General features: G+C 34.9%; 1 protein-coding gene and 1 long non-coding RNA gene across 4 annotated transcripts in view; one reads left to right on the plus strand and one right to left on the minus strand.

The window, feature by feature from the left end:
• Window positions 1–3,363, minus strand: part of LOC116533872 — a 121,344-nt gene extending 117,981 nt beyond the window's left edge. For all 3 annotated transcript variants that reach the window (XR_004261482.1, XR_004261481.1, XR_004261483.1), the window contains exon 1: window positions 3,311–3,363. This is a non-coding gene — a long non-coding RNA (uncharacterized LOC116533872). The remainder of the gene's footprint in view (window positions 1–3,310) is intronic.
• Window positions 1–19,158, plus strand: part of PIK3C2G (phosphatidylinositol-4-phosphate 3-kinase catalytic subunit type 2 gamma) — a 397,969-nt gene that overhangs the window by 195,196 nt on the left and 183,615 nt on the right. The gene's annotated exons all lie outside the window — the stretch shown is intronic.

The following is a 19,158-nucleotide window of genomic DNA, read 5'->3' on the forward strand; positions in this document are numbered from 1 at the left end:
AATTGACAAGAGTAAACTGAAAAGATTCCAAGAACGAACTCATACAAATATAGAGAGGCTGAAAGGAGAAAGGAGTAGCCATATTAAGTTTCTAAAGCAGGACTCATTGTAAGGCTGAAGTGAGAAAGAGTTCCAAGTTATAACATTATAATTCTTCAGGTACTAACAACATTTTAACTGGTTAAAATATTTGAGTACATCTTTTAAAATAATTAGAAAATTATGTACCTTTTTCTACATACATTTTTATATAGACTTCAGGCAACAAGTTCCTCTGTATGGTCAATAGCCTACTTTTTTTTTTTTTTTTTTTTTTTTGAGATGGAGTCTCATTCTTGTGGCCCGGGCTGGAGTGCAATGGCACAATCTCAGCTCACTGCAACCTCCACCTCCAGGGTTCAAGAGATTCTCTTGCCTCAGTCTCCCAAGTAGCTGGGATTACAGGTGCCCACTACCATACCTGGCTAAATTTTTTGGATTTTTAGTAGAGATGGGGTTTCACCATTTTGGCCAGGCTGGTCTCCAACTCCTAACTACAGGTGATCCACCTGCCTCAGCCTCCCAAAGGGCTGGGGTTAGGCATGAGCCACTGTACCCAGCCTAATATTCTACCTTTTATTCCATAATGATTACCTGGAACCTAAACTGATCTTACAAATTAAGAAATAGAATTAGCATTCAGAAGGCAAAAGAGAACCTACTCTGTACACGGTGCTGTCTGTGTGTGTTTGTGAGTGTATGTATGTATATCTGTATATCTATGTATGTATAATTTTTCATTAGTAATAAAAAAATCAGTGTATTTAATTTTGAGACTTTTGTTCAATGTGATGTGAATGTATTGTACTTTTATTTCATTGGCTATTATGGCTTAGAAAAAGTTTTTGTTCATTTTCAGCAAATAGGAAATGAAAAGCCATTTCTTTTGTTGTACCTTTGTTAATAGGAACTTCTGAAAAATAAAATGTGTACCCTTTTATTTCTGTAATCATTGAAAAATCCTTCTATATGTATCAGAAGAAATGTTATTAAAAAGCTAAAATTTTGGTAACAAAGAAAACAACTGAATAGGGCCAAATGAACAGAAAATTCTTTCATGGTAAAAGTGATAACATGATTATAAGAAAATGGACAATTGCTAAATCAAAATGAGTGACTACTAAAGTCTATCTCTGATCCCTTACCATTCACTAATTCTAATAATTGTTGTATATGCCATCTCTAATCATTTAGACCTAAGAAGAATTTCCTAAAAATTGGATTGCCAAAATTTTTATAGAAACCATCTTAGAGTGTAACGACCTTCTCCTTGACACCCAAGAGTTACTCACACAGTTGCCACTTCAACATTCCCAATTCATAAGGCATTATGTAGCTATGCAAATTCTCCAGGCCTGACTCATGCTCTCGTGTGTGTTTCATCTGACCAGAAACAAATATTGGCCTTCTTGTTGTCCATCAGAAAGTGTCAAGGCACTGTTCTATTACAAAATAAATATATAAACGACTGAATGAATATTAAAGTTTCCATCCCAGTAAAATCTATACACCTGTTTTCTTCCAAACACACCGTAAGCCATCTTCCCTGTATATTCCCTCTTCCTGGAATGGCCATCCCTGTCTTTACCACCTGGTCCTTTAGTAGTCTTATCAGTAGTATGAAGTCTTGCTTGAACAACCCCAATTTTGAGAATTTCCCACTCTGCTGAAATCCTGTATCATAGTTTGTCTTTATCAGTTGTTTGGTATTTAAGCTTTTAGTCTGACATGTATGTTTGCATCTTTTGAAATCCCACACTTAGCCTAACATATTTAGCAAATACTTATCAGTATTTTTATTTAATTGGAGCTACAAAATCAGGCAGACCACAAACTTAATGGTAGTTTTGACCTTTCCTTGCTGAATAATCTTAAATTCCCTGAACTTCAGTTTCCATGGTGTAGAATGCAGATAATAGTAACTCTATCCTGACTATAATAATTAGTCAATAAATAGTGGTGTTGCTGATGCTTCTGATGACAATGACAGATAACAACAACATCAACAATGACTATTTTTTTTCATTCTTTCCCTTCATTGTGCTTGAACTGATTTGACATTTTCCATAACATAACCTGGATACTTTATTTATTCTTTGTATTAAAAATATTTCCTTTGTGTCAGCCAAACCCAAAGTCCCTTTGTTTCAGCCAAAACCCAAAGAATCCATTCAAGTTACGTCCCAAGTTTGATATGTTCATAATCATTCTCTATCACAGTGGATGCTTTTTTATAATTTTAGTACAATTATGATCATTTTTTGTCCTTACCCATAATTAAAATTATGTGATACTTGTCAAAGCGGAAGACTGACAAATAATATTATGAAGCAGAATTGAAAGACCAGAAATATACCCGATTATCTTTAAGAATTTATATCTTTTCAGAAAATTTTAAATCAGTAGAGGAAAGATAGATTATTTAATGAATGGTGTTTTTATGTTCAGCTGAGGGGGAAAAATGGATCCAAAGCTAGCACAAGCCACTAAAATACATGAGATATTTTAAAAGTTAGAAGACAGAAACAGAAAGAGAAACAATGAAAATATCAAAAGAAAAAAAATCAAAGACTTTTTATATTAGGAAAATACTTTTTAATAAATCAGTGTTATATATCAAATCTTTTCAGTGGTAAAGAACTAATTTATTTAATTAACACAGAATTCCTACAAACCCATCAAAATGGTTGAAGACTATAAGCAAATAATTCCATTAAAAATGTATACTGTCTGTAGTTCTTAAACACATGAATTGGTTCTCAACTTGAATTATAAAATAGAATCATATGCCACTTTCACCTATCAGATGGGCAAAAAATAAAGAAAAAATTGATGGCAGCCTACTAATGAAGATGTGTGGAAGCAGAATCTCAAATTAAAGATGGAAATTTAATTGTTTAAAATGTTATGGAGGTTTATCAGTTATCTTTTACATTTAAAAATACATGTATTTTCACAAAGCAATTTTGCTTTTAAGCAAAAATTTTCTTTTGCTAATTACAGATATACTAAGATATGTTCAAAATGATGTATGTATGATAATATTCATAGTAGTTTTAGTTGTAAAAAAATGAAAACAAATACTCATCAATATAGAATTGGTAAAAAGATTTTGCTATACTCATCTAAATAAAATCCCTTTTACTTTAGAAAGCACTCTACAAGCTAACTGTAAACTATCCCAATATGTATTATTACATTTCAAAAGCAATATGCAGTCTGTGTGCATAATATTCTACTTTTGATCTAAAAGAAGTATTTATTTACTTACCTTGAGTGCAGTTGCATAGAACATCTCTGAATGGATACAAAAGAAATTAGGTGCAATGTTTTTAGAGAGGAGAAAATAGGCAGAGAGAGAGGAAGACTGGAAACTTAATTTTTATTGTAGTCTCATTTGCATCTTTTGGATTTTGTAACCTAGATACATTGCCTATTTAAAAGAGTAAGAAAAGTAGATAAGTTTTGAAAACCCTATAATTAGCCATGTTTTGAGAGCAACAGCAACAGACTGTATAATCTCCTCAAATCTTTTTATATAAACACAGAATTTAGACCCTGCCAATCTGCCACTTAATTATTTTAATCATGTGGAAGGGAATGAACTTGAAGATGATCTTGCTAGATGTCTTCTGTTTGCCTTTTGAGACCCACTCCACCCTTTCTCTGCCTCTGACCTGGACGTTCCCTTCCATGGACAACGTCCAGAGTCTCTCTTGCCCCTGGCTTTTGGTTGTATACAGCCGATTGGCAGTCCTGACAGGAGATTACAGGGAAAAAAGAGAATTCAGGGTATGTATTCTCTGCCTCCCTATCTGTGATACTCTCCTTCAACTGGCTGTGTCTTCATGCTCCTTTCATGGCCGCTGACTTGTTCCTGAAGTCCCACACCTCAGGCCTGAGTGTTAACAGCATCAATGTCACTGGCCCCAATGTACGGTCTACTCTTTGTGATTTTCCTCCCTGCCACCTTTTTTAACAGTCCCATTAAACCTTCCTCAAGTTGTTTGAATGGTGATAATCTTCTGTTTAGACCCTGTTACAGTGGAGGAAGCAGATATTGTTGTTATCATTTTGCTGTAATTAATATAGGAATGAATAAAACTGAATGTTTAAACATTGGCATGAACCATGTACAAAAGCATAGTTATGGAATTTTATATTAACTTCAAAAGAAAATCTATGTTGAAACAGAGTCTTTATTCAAAACGAAGGCCACTCTGTTTTGTCTGCTTCTGTATATATACAGTCTACTGGTTTCAAAGGCCTTTCTCCTTTCACTTTTTCTTCTTTTAAATTCGATTGCTTGACATCTTACTATTTAATGGCACACATACCATAAAATAGAGAGTAGGTAAGAGTCCAATGAATTTTTTTTATTTAGAAGGGATGAAAAATATATTGTATCTCCTGTTAGGTGGCAATCTTATACTTCTGTTTCTTCCCAGTGCTCCATGGTACTTCACCTTTGTTCAAAAGTTGAATACAGATGATTGAGCTAAATATTGTAGTAACTTCCTCATTATTAATATAAGGGTATTCATGGTACCCCTACTTGGTTCGTGTGTTAGATGAATCATTTTTTACTCAGGGCCACGTGATATTATGACCCAGGAGTGGTAATTCCACAACACACAGCAATTGACAGTGGCCCTTTTTGCTTGTGGCAAGGTTAGATTTGTGTTATTTTGAATGACAGAATGACGACAAGACTTTTTAATAACTACGAAGTAACCATCACAAATTTTTTCCAAACAGATGTTCAGTGGTTATCTTGTGACAGAATACTCAAACAAGTTGTCAAACTTAAGAATGATTTGTGCATTTTCTTTTTAAAATGAAATTTTCAAATTTACAGCCTTTTTTGTGATGTCTAGTGGGTTGCCACTTGGCATATATCCTATTAACACACAGACACACGCACTTCATGTCAGGTGCCCCTTCAAGATAAAGGTAATTTTTCACAGTAATGGAAAAGCAAATATTATTTGCTTTAAATATGTTACAAAGGGAGTATTCTGAAAATGTTATGTTTGTTTGGATATGTTTGCATAACTACCTGGATTTGTTAACAGAAAATATGTAAAAGCATGATCTGAAAACATCTAGTGTCTGTGTACTTTTAAAACTTGGAGACAAAATTTTCTAATCTGTCATAAAATCTTTAAAATAATGAATTTAAAAGTATAAAGATTCAACGGCTTTCACTAGTATGCAAGAACAACTGATACTTATTGAGTAATATTGAAAATGTTAAGCAAAATTGTTAAAAATATTTGCTTAACTGTTGGATGGTATTATTGAAAAGTATTATCATTGAGAATACATCAATAGCATTAATACAGACTCGGGATTTCCTCCTCATGGGTCTCTGCATCTTTTTGATGGATCCTTCCCGGCAATGAAGCTAAGGAAATCAAATATTGGAATGAGACCTCAGTACTATAAAATATAAGCTAAGGTCCTAAAATATAAATAAAAATATTCAATAACATAACTCTCACTAAGTAGTATTAATTACTAATAATTGTTAGAGCAAAAAGTGCTTTTGATTAAAACATACAGTAAAATTATTTTTGAATAGTATTTCCTCTATCTTATTCTTTTTAACTTGATTTCAGTTTGTGTATGTTTTGTAATGGAATATATTAGTATGAAAGAATATATTTATAATTCCTTTCTGTTTTTGTTATATATGTTTAATATAAACACAATGATGTTTTGATATAAGTAGTGAAATGGTTACTATAGTCAAGCAAATTAACATATTAATCATCTCACATAGCTATCACCCATTTTGGAATAAGAGCACTTAAAATCTACTTGTTTAAAAAATGGTTCAATATACAATACAGTATTATTAACTATAGTCTTCATATTAGATCTCCAGACTTATGCATAATATACAACTGCATCTCTGTTCCCTTTGACCCCCATCTCTCTATTTTCTCTCCCTGTCCACGTCTCACAACCACTATGCTGTGCACTGGACTTTCTTTTAGATCTCACATAAAAGTGCAATTGTGCAGTATTTTTCTTTTTGTGTCTGCCTTATTTCATGTAATGTTCTTTAAGTTTATCCATGTTGTATAAAATGGCAAGATTTCCCTTTATAAAGCTGAAAAATACTTTATATAATTATATATATATAATAAAATATTCTTGTTAGAAATTGAAAATATATTGAAACAAATTACATATAACAAATTATATATATAATGTATATATATAATGTATAATATATATTATATATATGTATTATCTATATATAATACACCTATATACATAATTGTGGTGGAGATATACATATATATATATATATATATCTGGCCAGGGCAATCAGGCAAGAGAAAGAAATAAATGGTATTCAAATAGGAAGAGAGAAAGTCAAATTGTCTCTGCTTGCAAATGACATAATTGTATATTTAGAAAACCCCATTGTCTGAGATATATATATATATGTCTCCACCACAATTTGTTTATCTATCCTCCCCCACCATTGATGGACATTTAAGTTGTTTTTATTTCTTGGCTATTATGAATAAGGTTGCCATGGATGTGAGACTGCAGATATCGCTACAACGTGCTGACTTTATTTCTTGCTGGGTACATAGCCAGAAGAGGGATTGCTGGATCATATGGTAGTTCTAGTTTTAATTTTTTGAGAAACTTCCATACTGTTTTCTATAATGGTTGTACCAATTTACATTCCCACCGACAGCATATTGAGTCCTCTTGGTGCCATTGTTTAAAGTTAGTTTAACCATGTATGCTTGCATTTATATCTGGGTTCACTATTCTGTTCCATTGGGCTATGTCCCTGCTTTCATGCCAGTACCATACTACTTTATTACAGCTTTGTATGCATATAATACTTTTTAAATTTTTGTTTTATTTATTTATTTTTATTTTACTTTAAGCTCTGGGATACATGTGCTGAATGTGCAGGTTTGTTACATAGGTATACATGTGCCATGGTGGTTTGCTGCACCTATCAACCTGTCATCTAGGTTTTAAGCACCACATCCTTTCCCCATTGCTTCTTTTTGTCAGGTTTGTCAAAGATGAGATGATTGTAGATGTGTGGTGTTATTTCTGAGGCCTCCGTTCTGTTCCATTGATCTATAGCTCTGTTTTGGTACCAGTACCATACTGTTTTTGTTACAGTAGACTTGTAGTACAGTTTGAAGCCAGGTAGCGTGATGCCTCCAGCTTTGTTCTTTTTACTTAGAATTGTCTTGGCTATACAGGCTCTTTTTTGGTTCCATATGAAATTTAAAGTAGATTTTTCTAATTCTGTGAAGAAAGTCAATGGTAGCTTGATGGGAATAACATTGAATTCATAAATTACTTGTGGCAATATGGCCATTTTCACAATATTGATTCTTCCTATCCATGAGCATAGAATGTTTTTCCATTTCTGTGTCCTGTCTTATTTCCCTGAGCCATGGTTTGTAGCTCTCCTTGAAGAGGTCCTTCACGTCCCTTGTAAGTTATATTCCTAGGTATTTTATTTTCTTTGTAGCAATTGTGAGTGGGAGTTCACTCATGATTTGGCCCTCTGTTTGTCTATTACTGGTGTATAGGAATGCTTGTGAATTTTGCACATTGATTTTGTATTCTGAGACTTTGTTGAACTTGGTTATTAGCTTAAGAAGATTTTGGGCTCAGACGATGGGGTTTTCTAAATGTACAATTATATCATCTGCAAACAGAGACAATTTGACTTTCTCTCTTCCTATTTGAATACCAATTATTTCTTTCTCTTGCCTGATTGCCCTGGCCAGAGTTTCCAATACTATGTTGAATAGGAGTGGTGAGAGAGGCCATCTTTGTCTTGTGCTGGTTTTCAAAGAAAATGCTTTCAGCTTTTGCCCATTCAGTATGATATTTGCTATTGGTTTGTCATAAATAGCTCTTATTAGTTTGAGACATGTTCCATCAATACATAGTTTATTGAGAGTTTTTAGCATGAAAAGATGTTGAATTTTATCAAAGGACTTTTCTGCATCTATTGAGATAATCATGTGTTTTGTTTTATTTTGTTTGTCATTGGTTCTGTTTATGTGATGGATTACGTTGATTAATTTGTGTATATTGAACCAGCCTGGCATCCCAGGGTTGAAGGCCGACTTGATCATTGTGAATAAGCTTTCTGATGTGTTCCTGGATTTGGTTTACCAGTATTTTATTGAAGATTTTCCCATCAATGTTCATCAGGGATATTGGCCTGAAATTTTCTTTTTTTGTTGTGTCTCTGTCAGATTTTGGTATCAGGATGATGCTGGCCTCATAAGATGAGTTAGAGAGGAGTCCCTCTTTTTTCTATTGTTTGGAATAGTTTCAGAAGGAATGATACCAGCTCCTCTTTGTACCTCTGGTAGAATTCGGCTGTGAATCCATCTGGTCCTGGGCATTTTTTGGTTGGTAGGCAAGTAACTACTGCCTCAATTTCAGAACTTGTTATTGGTCTATTCAGAGATTTGACTTCTTCCTGGTTTAATCTTGGGAGATATATGTGTCCAGGAATGTATCTATTTCTTCTAGATTTTCTAGTTTATTTGAATAGAGGTATTTATAGTATTCTCTCATGGTAGTTAATATTTTTATGAGATCAGTGGTGATATCCCCTTTATCATTTTCTATTGTATCTATTTGATTCTTCTCTCTTTTCTTCTTTATTAGTCTGGCTAGCAACCTATGTATTTTGTTAATCTTTTCAAAAAAACCAGCTCCTGTATTCATTGATTTTTTGGAGGGATTTTTGTGTCTCTGTCTCCTACAGTTCTGCTCTGATCTTCATTGCGTTATGACTCAGTGCCTAATTTGAATGTTGTCAGTTATCTGTGCTTTAGACTATTCCATGCCAAAGTTTACTTTTGTTAGGAAGAGCCAAAAGTTGGCTCAATTCCACCCCTCTACTTAGCATTTTATTAATGTAAAGCTTCTTGTAATTTTAAGTGCCACACAAATGGTATTGTACACCTATCTGATGCATGTCTTCTTTTCAAAACAGAGCTTTTCTACTAGCTTCTCTTACCAAGTAGAAATTAGTAATATTCATTCATTTTTTATGCTAATTCAACTGTTATTTAATGAACGCCTACTATATGTTAAGCTTTGTCCCACACATTAGAGATACAACAGTAAACAAAGTAAAAACCTCAACATCCTAATGGAGTTTACATTCTAGTAGAGAAAACAAATAATAACCAAGATAAATAAATAAGGGACAAAAACATTCTCTTGTGAGAAACAAAAACAAGGACCTATGTTGAGAGGAGGCAGTGCAATTTTAGATAAAGCACCCAGGGAATAACTCTTTGAAAAGACACTGGGGTAAAGCTATTTGAGGGAGTCAGCCATTAAGATATTGGCTGAAGAGCTTTCTCTGCTGCAAAAACAGTGAGTTGAAAGGTATTAGAGTGTGCTTAGCAATGTAGAGGAAGTGTGAAAAGCCAGTGCAGTCACGTGAGGTATGCACAGGGAAAGGAAACAGATCATGCAGGATCTTATAATTTTTGTAAGGTGGCTGAGTATCTAAATGAGAATGGAATCCATTAGCGGGATCACTTTGCCTGTTCTTTTGAGAATAGAATTAAGGAAACAAGGGCAAAAGCAGAAAAGTTACACATCCTTAAGAGGTTAGTGCAATAATCAGCTGAGAAATTATATTGTATTAGCTGAAGGTGGTAAGATATAGTCAGATTCTATTCTAATTCTAAATTTTATAATTCAGAATATTTTGGAAATTTCCATTCTTAATTTGGAGATAGAACTGAGAATTTACTGATAAATTGGATGTGAGATGCATTCATCATCTAGTGCTGCATAACTAAGTTTTGTTCACTTAAGAAACATGTATTTATTATGTCACTATTTCTATAGGTCAGGAATTCAGGTACCCCTTAGCTGGGTTCTCTACCTCAGGGTTTTTCTCTCAAGAGGCTATAATCAAGGTGTGAACCTGGGATCTACCCTCATCTCAAGATTCAACTGGAGGAAGATTTGCTTCCAAGCTCACTCAAGTGATTGCTGGCAGCATTTAATTCCTTGCCAGGAGGCCTACTTCATCAAAGCAAACAAATAAGAATAGCTAAAGAAAATATCAGCAAGACCAAAATCAGAGCCTTTTACAATCTAACCAGAAGTTTACTAACATTTGTCATAATATATAGGCTAGGAGGAAATCACTAGTTCCAGCTCACACTTTAGGCAAGAGTTTTACACAAAGTAGGTAGGATCATTGGAAGCTACATCAGAAGGTACCTCCCACCTAAGATATGCCAGGAGTCAGGAAGAGGAGGGAGGGTGGTGGTTGGTGGAGAAGAGTCAAGAACTTTCATGTAAATAACAATACATAGGATTATCTTACTTGATAAAGTCTCTTTTGATGTTTAAAATTTTATTTTCTCCCTTGAAATGCAGAATTGTAATTGCTATAAATTTTAAGTTCCAAATCCTTGTCTTAGATCATTTGAGCTACTATAACAAAAATGCCGTAAACTGAATGGCTTATAAACAATAGGAATTTATTTCTACCAGTTCTGAAGGCTACAAAGTCCAAGATCAAGATACCAGCAGATTCAATGTCCGGCAAGGACTTGCTTCCTGCTTCACGGACAGCTGTCTTCCCACTGTATTCTCACATGGCCAAAGGGATACAGGAGCTCTCTGGGATCTCTTTTATAAGGACACAAATCCCATTCATAAAATTTCCACCTACATGACCTAATCACATCCCAAAGGCTCCACTTCCTAATATCATCACATTAGTGCTTAGGATTTCACATATGAATTTCGGAGGAACACAAATATTCAATTGATAGCATTCATGCATTTATTACATTATTTAGAGGGAAAAAAAAGACTTTCAGCTTCCACTAATAATCTGTCAATGGCATTTACCTTATGCCAATTCTACTTGTATTTTTTTTACAATTCTGGAGTTCCCAGAAGTTATTCAGTCCCAGCAATGTTTATTAAGGATTCAAATGTGACTATTATTGCCTCACAGAGCAGGCACACAAGTCCTTGTTCTCAACAAGAACTCAGCAAAGGCAGTTGTTTATCTGTTCGTGTACTGAGTGATGTAAAGTTTAGGAATAAATACGTTTTTTAAAATATTAAATATTTTGGACAAATATCCAAGGTCATGAAGCAGCATTGTTTGGTGTAAATACCTGAAGTTTGTTGTCTCATGCCAAGAAAATCAAGGAAGCTGACACACAAATGAGTTTAAGAGCAAAGATTTAATAGGTAAGAGAAAAGAGAAAAGCTTTCTTTCCTGGCATTTAAGAGTGGAGGTTTAATAGGCAAAAGAAAGAGAAACACTCTCCCTCCCGAGGAGCTCCCAAGTAGTTCTTCCAGTTTCTTGGTGAAATGCATGGGAGGGTTTATAGAAGAGCTTGAGAAGGTGGTGTCTAATTTACATATGGCCCTACAGATGGGTTCAACCAGGTGTGTCATTTACATAGTACAAAGAAGCTAGCCACCCCACTCTAATCTTTCATTATGCAAATGGTTCCTCTACCTGGCCAGTGCCATGTTGCCTATTCCTTTACCGTACACTTGATTGACAAGAAAAGGGAAGATGGAGCCTCCATGTTGAACATGCCCGGCCCCCAGGTAACCTTTCCCTATTGGCACAGTTGCCAGCATTCACCTGTGCAAGCTTTCAGCTTGCTTATCTATGTCTGCAGCTTGATTTTTTCAGGCTGCTCTTTGTTAGAAAAGAAATGATTTGGGAGCTGCTTTTTTGTTAAAAGAGTATCCTTACCAAGGACTCTCTTACTCCCACTACTGCCTAAATAATTTCTTTTTAGCTCCTGTGTCATTTATACTGCAAGTAAATGGCAGAGCTGGATTGACAGTCCATCCTCTTTATATAAAAGTTTTCAGTTTTTGAGAACGTTGTAATCTTGAGAGACAAAACCAATGATCTTGAAACCATCAAAAAAATGGTTACTTTCAAAGCATTGTAATGTGAAATACAAGTACAATGGAAACATAGAAAAAGGAACAACAAGGGTGGACTGGAATAGAGAAACTGGCTGAGAGGAGACAAGACCAAACTCATGCCACGGATAATGTATAGAAGGAAGACACACAGATTGTATTGTATTATGTAGTTTGTGCATGAGAAATTATTTAATAAATATAAATATAAAATTGATGTTTGTAGAGGATAGTTAATTGCTTTCCTTTGATTCTCGAAAGCTATATAACACCCCTATCTTTCTTTCTGAATTTCCTTTTGGTTGGCAATTGAAGAAGTAAGAAATAAATACACATTCAGTGTGTTAATAATCTAACAATTATTATTTAGTGCTTTTGGCCATCAGAAAATTATCTCATCTTGTAGACAACCAAAAATATAGCCCATTCTTCAGTTTCACTTGTACTGGCCCCAGTTCCATGAGAGCCCCTTTCTGCCTATCCTAACCACATCACTGATTTTGGAATATGCGTGTATGTTCATACCACTCCAAAAATTTCCCTTGAGCTTTGTGCTGCAATTTTCCAGCAGGTACACATTCCCACCTCTCCATTTGTACTCACCTGTGCTGATTCTGAAACTCTTCAATCTCTATTAAATAAGAATGAGGTGCACTGATTTTTTTTTAATGAAAGGCCACATCTTTTATTCTAGATGCTGTTTCAATCAGAATGAATCCAATGATAGTCATAGCAGCATTAGCTGCCTATTCTAAGACTTTTTCAAGTCAATGTGAGCAAAGATAATATGGACTGTGCATAAATCTAGAGTTGGAGTAATCTCTTTTATAATAACTAAGACCTAATCAGAGTCCGTACCAAGGACTCTCTTACTCTCACTACTGCCTAAATAATTTGACATTTGGTATTACTTAATTAGAATCTAAATATGGAAATATGTGACAATAGTATTTTTAAAGTCAAGATATAAAAAAGTCTACATTATCTACTTTTTAATAACTTTCTTTAATTAACATTAAATATTAACATTAATTTTTTATGTTAACTATTTTATATCAATGTTCAAAAATGAAATTTAAACTTCTTAGGTTTTATAGACTAATACTTCCTGTTCTTATTTACTACCTTCATCTTATCCACCATAAGCTAGGTTTTTTATAGACAGGAAGGAATGAAGAAATGATAGGAATCAGCCGGTTAGGTCTTCCAATTGCTTTTCATTTCCAAGAGTGGATTAAACATTTTAGCATGCTACCTCTACTTAGGGATGAAAGAAATGTTAGCATGAAGCAATAATTTTCTGGGCATGTTGTATTATTTAGAGCAAAAGATATTCCCATAGAACTTGCTTATATGATGAGCCATGGGTTAAACCAAGAATAATAAGTAGATTGCAAGGTTAGTCTTACTTACCACCAACCCTGGTAACTTGTAGATGCTTGTTGTATGTATTATATGAATGTTGGATAAATTTTTCAAATAGATAAGTGACCTAAATACTCAGTAGAGATAGTGGGCAGAATTCTAAGATGGCCTCCAACAACCCTCCTCCTGGCCAGATCCCCTGCCGTACAGTGTGGGGAGAAGATATGATGAGTATCACTCTTGTGATTGTGTTACATTATATGGCAAAGGAGAGATTACCCTGAGTGGGCGCAACTAATCATTAGAACCCTTGAGCTCTTATAAGCAAAGACTTGCCTCCAACTGGAAGAAATGGAAGAGAAAGAGATTCAAGTGGAAGCAGAGTTTAATGCAAAGGGCTGCTCTGTGGGGCTGGCTTTGACGATGGTAAGGGCCATGCAGCAAGAATGACAATGGCCTCTAGTTGCTGAGAGTGGCCCCTGGCTGATAGCCAGTTTAAAAAAAATAAAAGGAAGGGGCGTGGGGTGGACTCTCCCTTAAAACCACCAGGATAGCAGGAACTAAATTCTCCCAACCACCTGAACAAGAGTAGCAGTGAATTTTCCCAGAGCCCTCTGATAAATACGAGTCTGGCCAATACTTTGATTTTAGCCTTATGATACCCTGAACAGAGCACCAGCCACACCATTCCTGGACTTCTGCCTTATAGAATTAGAGCCAATAAGTGGCCATTGTTTTAAGCAACTAATGAAGACTATCAGCACTCACTCTCATTAAAATTTGAAGGAACCCTAAGGAAAGAGAGTTTTAAGAAGTTTATCACCTGGAAATCTTAAGATAAAAATGTTTAGATGTGTAACTGTTCCTCAGACAACCCCCAAATTTTATAATTTACAAATTCATAAATAATTGCAGATAGAAGAGCAAGCATTTGAGACAAGGCAGTCCACTGCAAGGTGTTTTAGGCACTTACCTAAGTCTAAGGCATTTAGAAAGAGCAAAAGAGACTAACCTACATGAGAAACCAGTTTATAAACTAGCTATGTTAGGAAGTAATTAATTATTTTGGCTGTAAACTTTCTCCACTACAACAGACTTCTCAAAGAAAACTTCATGGGAAAGGGTGAAAGATTCTACTGCTTATACATCAATCAAATTTCATTCTTTGGATTACATATTGGAAATGCACTAGTTATAGTAAAATTTATATCTACTCAGTTGCATGTTTAACCTTTGCCTAAATTGAATGGACACTTTAATGAAATAAACTCATATTAACCAAGTCTGTGATGTACAGAGAATCATTGTTATTATGCTACATCAAATGCTATACTAAAGCTCTCTGAAACTAACACCAGAAAGGGAGGATTTCTGTTTTCTTTTTCTTTTCCGTTTTGAGACAGTCTAGCTCTGTCATCCAAACTAGAGTGCGGTAGCCCGATCTCGGCTCACTGCGACCTCTGCCTCATGGGTTCGGGTTGATTCTTTTGCCTCAGCCTCCTGAGTAGCTGAGGTTTCTGTATTTTTAGTAGAGATGGGGTTTCACCATGTTGGTCAGGCTGGTCTCAAACTCCTGACTTCAAGTAATCTGCATGCCTCAGCTTCCCAAAGTGCTAGGATTATAGGCATGAGCCACTGCACCTGGCCCTTCTTTTTTCTTAATGACTTTTTTCTACATGTTATATTTATTAAGGCAGCATAATATCATGTTTAAGAATAATGACCCTGGACTGAGGTAAATGCAGATTTGAATCTGACACTTAGTAGTTGTATGGTTATGAAAATGTTTTTTTTTTTTTTTTTTTTTTTTTTTTTGAGTCGGAGTTTCGCTCTTGTTGCCCAGGCTGGAGTGCAATGGCGCAATGTCGGCTCACCGCAACCTCCGCCTCCTGGGTTCAGGCGAAAATGTTTCTAAACCTCTCTGAGACTCAGTTAATTAATATGGAAAAAAGAATGTTTAAAAATATTGTTGTGTAGGTTTTAATTAATATTAATTGGCTGGGTGCGCCGGCTCACGCCTGTAATCTCAGCACTTTGGGAGACCGAGGTGGGTGGAGCACGAGGTCAGAAGTTTGAGACCAGCCTGGCCAATATGATGAAACCCCAACTCTGCTAAAAATACCAAAAAATTAGCCAAGCATGGAGGCACGCACCTCTAATCCCAGCTACTCAGGAGGCAGGAGAATCGCTTGAACCTGGGAGTCAGAGGTTGCAGTGAGTTGAGATCGTGCCATTGCACTCCTACCTGGGCAACAGAGTGAGACTCCATCTCAAAGAAAAAATACATAAATAAATAAAAATAAATATAAAAGATTAATTGAGATTATATATATATATATGGCACTTAGCACACTGCCTGGAATAATTAAATCACCCAAAACATCTTAGCTATTTTTTGTTCTTGCAATATGAAAATTAGAAAATGCAGATTATTGGACTTGAAACTTCTGTAGAAGCTAAGAAATTAAAGTAAAAAAAAATGCAGATTAGCATAAGTGTCAAACAAAGTGTGTCACTAGCTCCAGCATTCAGTCTAGGCCCTGTTGAGATAGGCAGTAGTACTGGCTACTGGCTAGGCATGCAGATCCTGGACATTGTATTAGGGTAAAATTCAAGATCTTCCACTCATAATTTACATTACCTTACACTTTCTAGGGCCTGGTTTCCTCAACTGTAAAGTAAATACTAATAATAATACTTACTTTTCTAGTTTGCTGTGAGGATCAGATGAGTTAATACATGAAAAACTCTCAGAACAGATTTTGGAACCTAGCTGCGATATAGAAGTATTAGCCATTAGTGTACTTCAGTGGTAAATATTCTTCAAAACTGTGTGTTTATGTGTATGTATGTATATAATTTGTGTGTATTATATTTATATAGGGAAAAAGGTGCATTATAGATTTTGTGCTATACCTTACTTTATTTAAAAAATACAACCTACTTCAGTATCTTTCTCAAAAGTAAGTAGCATATTTTCATAATGTCATTTTTGCAGCTTACCAGTATTATATAGTTAATATTATTTATTGATTTATTACATTATAATTTATTTTGTTACAGTTAACCAAACCCCTATTGTTGGACATTCAGCCAAATATTGGACAAAATATTGTTTCCAATATTTTCCTGTTACTATATATTTCCACTGAGATGAACTTCCTTGTAGTTAAATACTTGCATTGTCCTTCGTTATTTCTTTGGACTATTTACATTGGGTGGAATTGATAGAACAGAGAATATATATGAGAATATATATTCTACTTACTTTGATCTACATTGCCAAACTGCCTTTTATTAAGGTTGTAAGGATTTACACGCAATTAGCAACAAATAAGAGTGGCTGTTTTCTGTATTCCCACCCTAACTTGTACCCTAACTTGCTTTGGTACTAGTGTCTAATTGTTGGGATAATTGAATTATGAATGAGGTTGGGTGCATTTTTCTATTAGCGTTTCTTTAGTATTTCCTAAATTTTGAATGGTTTATTATTTTAAGATGGTGGTTGTTTCATCTGCATTCCAAAGAATTCCATTTCTCAGTAAGGCCCAACAGGAAGTATATCCATTTACCATTGCTGCTGTAACAAATTATCGCTAGCTTAGTTCCAGAGATTAGAGTCCAAAAAATGGGTTTCATGAGGCTCGAATCAAGGTGTCAGCAGGACTGCATTCCTTGTAGAGGATATAAAACATTTATTGCTTTGTTGCTATGGCCCGAATGCTTGTGTCTCCCCAATATTTACATATTGAGACCTGATCACCAAAGTCCTGGTATTAGGAAGCGGGGCCTTTGGAAGGTGATTAGACTGTAAAGAAAAAGACCTCATGAATAGGGTTACTGCCTTTATAAAAGAAACTCCAGAAAGCTAACTAGCCCTTTCCATTATGTCAGAACACAGTTAAAAGATGCCATTGTGAACCTAGAAGTAGGTTTTCACCAGACAGAATCTGCTGGCACCTTGACCTTGGACTCCCCAGACTCCAGATCTGTGAAAAACAAATTTCTGCTTATAAGCTACCTAGTGTGTGGCATATTGTTATGGCAGCCTGAGTGAACTAAGGCACTTGCCTCTTCTAGCATCAAGAGGCTGCCCACATTCCTTGGCTCATATCCTTCTTCCAGCAATGGCATCACTCTGACCTCTGCTTCTGTTATCACATCTCCTATTCTTCCCTCTGACCCACCTGCTTCCCTCTTATAAGGATGCTTGCGGTGACTTTGGACCCACCCAGGAAAATCTCCCCATCTCAAAATAATCCTTACTTAGTCACATCTGCACGTTATTGTGTAAGTAACATATGGGCAGATCCAAAGTTACAATGCAGACATCGTGGAGGGGTGGGTGCGTTATTCAGTTTACCATAGGAAGTTACTTTCATTTCTTCCTTGTGTAGCCTTTACTTTAATCCACAGTATGTTAGCTCATCTTTACAAATGGCTGAAGAAATTTAATTCCAATATTAAAGTATAAAGGGTCTACAAAATATTGGCTATTCAGAGATACTACCCAGAACAAAAAACAAACCTTTTACAAAAAATATACCTAACACACTTAAGAGCATCATAGAAAAAAATGTGGCTTTCCCTTAAGGGTATTACCTGCACATTGTATCGATCTTATGATAAACCAGAGTGAAATCAAGTAAGCAGTCGTTTCTCTCTTATTCCCGTCTATTTGCATTATCTCCATTATCTTAATTCAGGCCTTTATTTTGTAGATTATTGACAGAAGATAAGTCAAAAAGCATGGATGACTCTGAAATCTGGGCCAGTGCCCACAGGAAAGCTGAATGAGACAACTGCATATGTTTTTTGTTTTTTATTTTTGTTTTTGTTTTTAGGCTGTGAGAGAATCTAAAACTTAGGGCCAAGTTTAAAAGAGAGGAAGTTTTAAATGTGGGCTCTCTGGTTTTATTCCAAGTAATGTCAGTTTTTTGGCAAGTTGAATTTCTGACTCAGGAATTTCTTCTCGCTGATTAAATTGGCCTCATTTCAACACATAATATTGGCTGCTTCCTAAAGATTAACTTGCTTACCAACAATATAATCTATTCTCTTTATTACTAGTAAAACTAAATTATGCAGCATTGCATTCTTTTCAATGGTTTGCAAACATGTTTTAAAAAATAAATGCTGTAATTTATAAAATGCTCTTTTCACATAGCATCATTCTTTGTAAAAGAATGCTATAGCCTTTCTTGGATATACTTAAAAATAGAGTTTTTCTATAAATCACAGGATAATTCAGTAATTAATAATAAGAATATATTTGATTTTGTTCTATTGTTAATAGTCACTGTCATCAGCATTGATTGCTTTGATCTGATTCTGATTTCTGTCATTCTTTCAAAGTTATTAGATTTACTTTAGTTATTCATTGTCATGGTATATCCTACATACCAAAATATTATAACATACAGAATGGGCTATTTCACCAGTTGATTTTTCATGCATACTTACAGTAGAGCATACCAATTTTAATAACATATCTAAGGGAAATTAATTATATAAGGCAGCAAGAAACTAAAGCATTACCTCCCTTTGACAATGAGTAGCTCAGCAGCTGAATAAAATTCTGAAAATAGAAATTATTAGACTCCCCTCTGTCATAAAGAAATATTTCACCTTTAATGCCTCAATCCAGGTTTTCCATCGTATAGATAAACTTAGCATAAGCAACATGAGGATTCCTGTTAAACATTTATACAGGAGAAATAATACTTCCTGATTAATCACCAGTGGACTGCATCAGTGATTATATGATGGTTATGTTTCTAATGCAGGTGTTCATAA

Source organism: Sapajus apella, unplaced genomic scaffold, assembly GCF_009761245.1.
Source record: "Sapajus apella isolate SASKATOON/1434 unplaced genomic scaffold, GSC_monkey_1.0 scaffold84, whole genome shotgun sequence".
Lineage (NCBI taxonomy): Eukaryota > Metazoa > Chordata > Mammalia > Primates > Cebidae > Sapajus > Sapajus apella.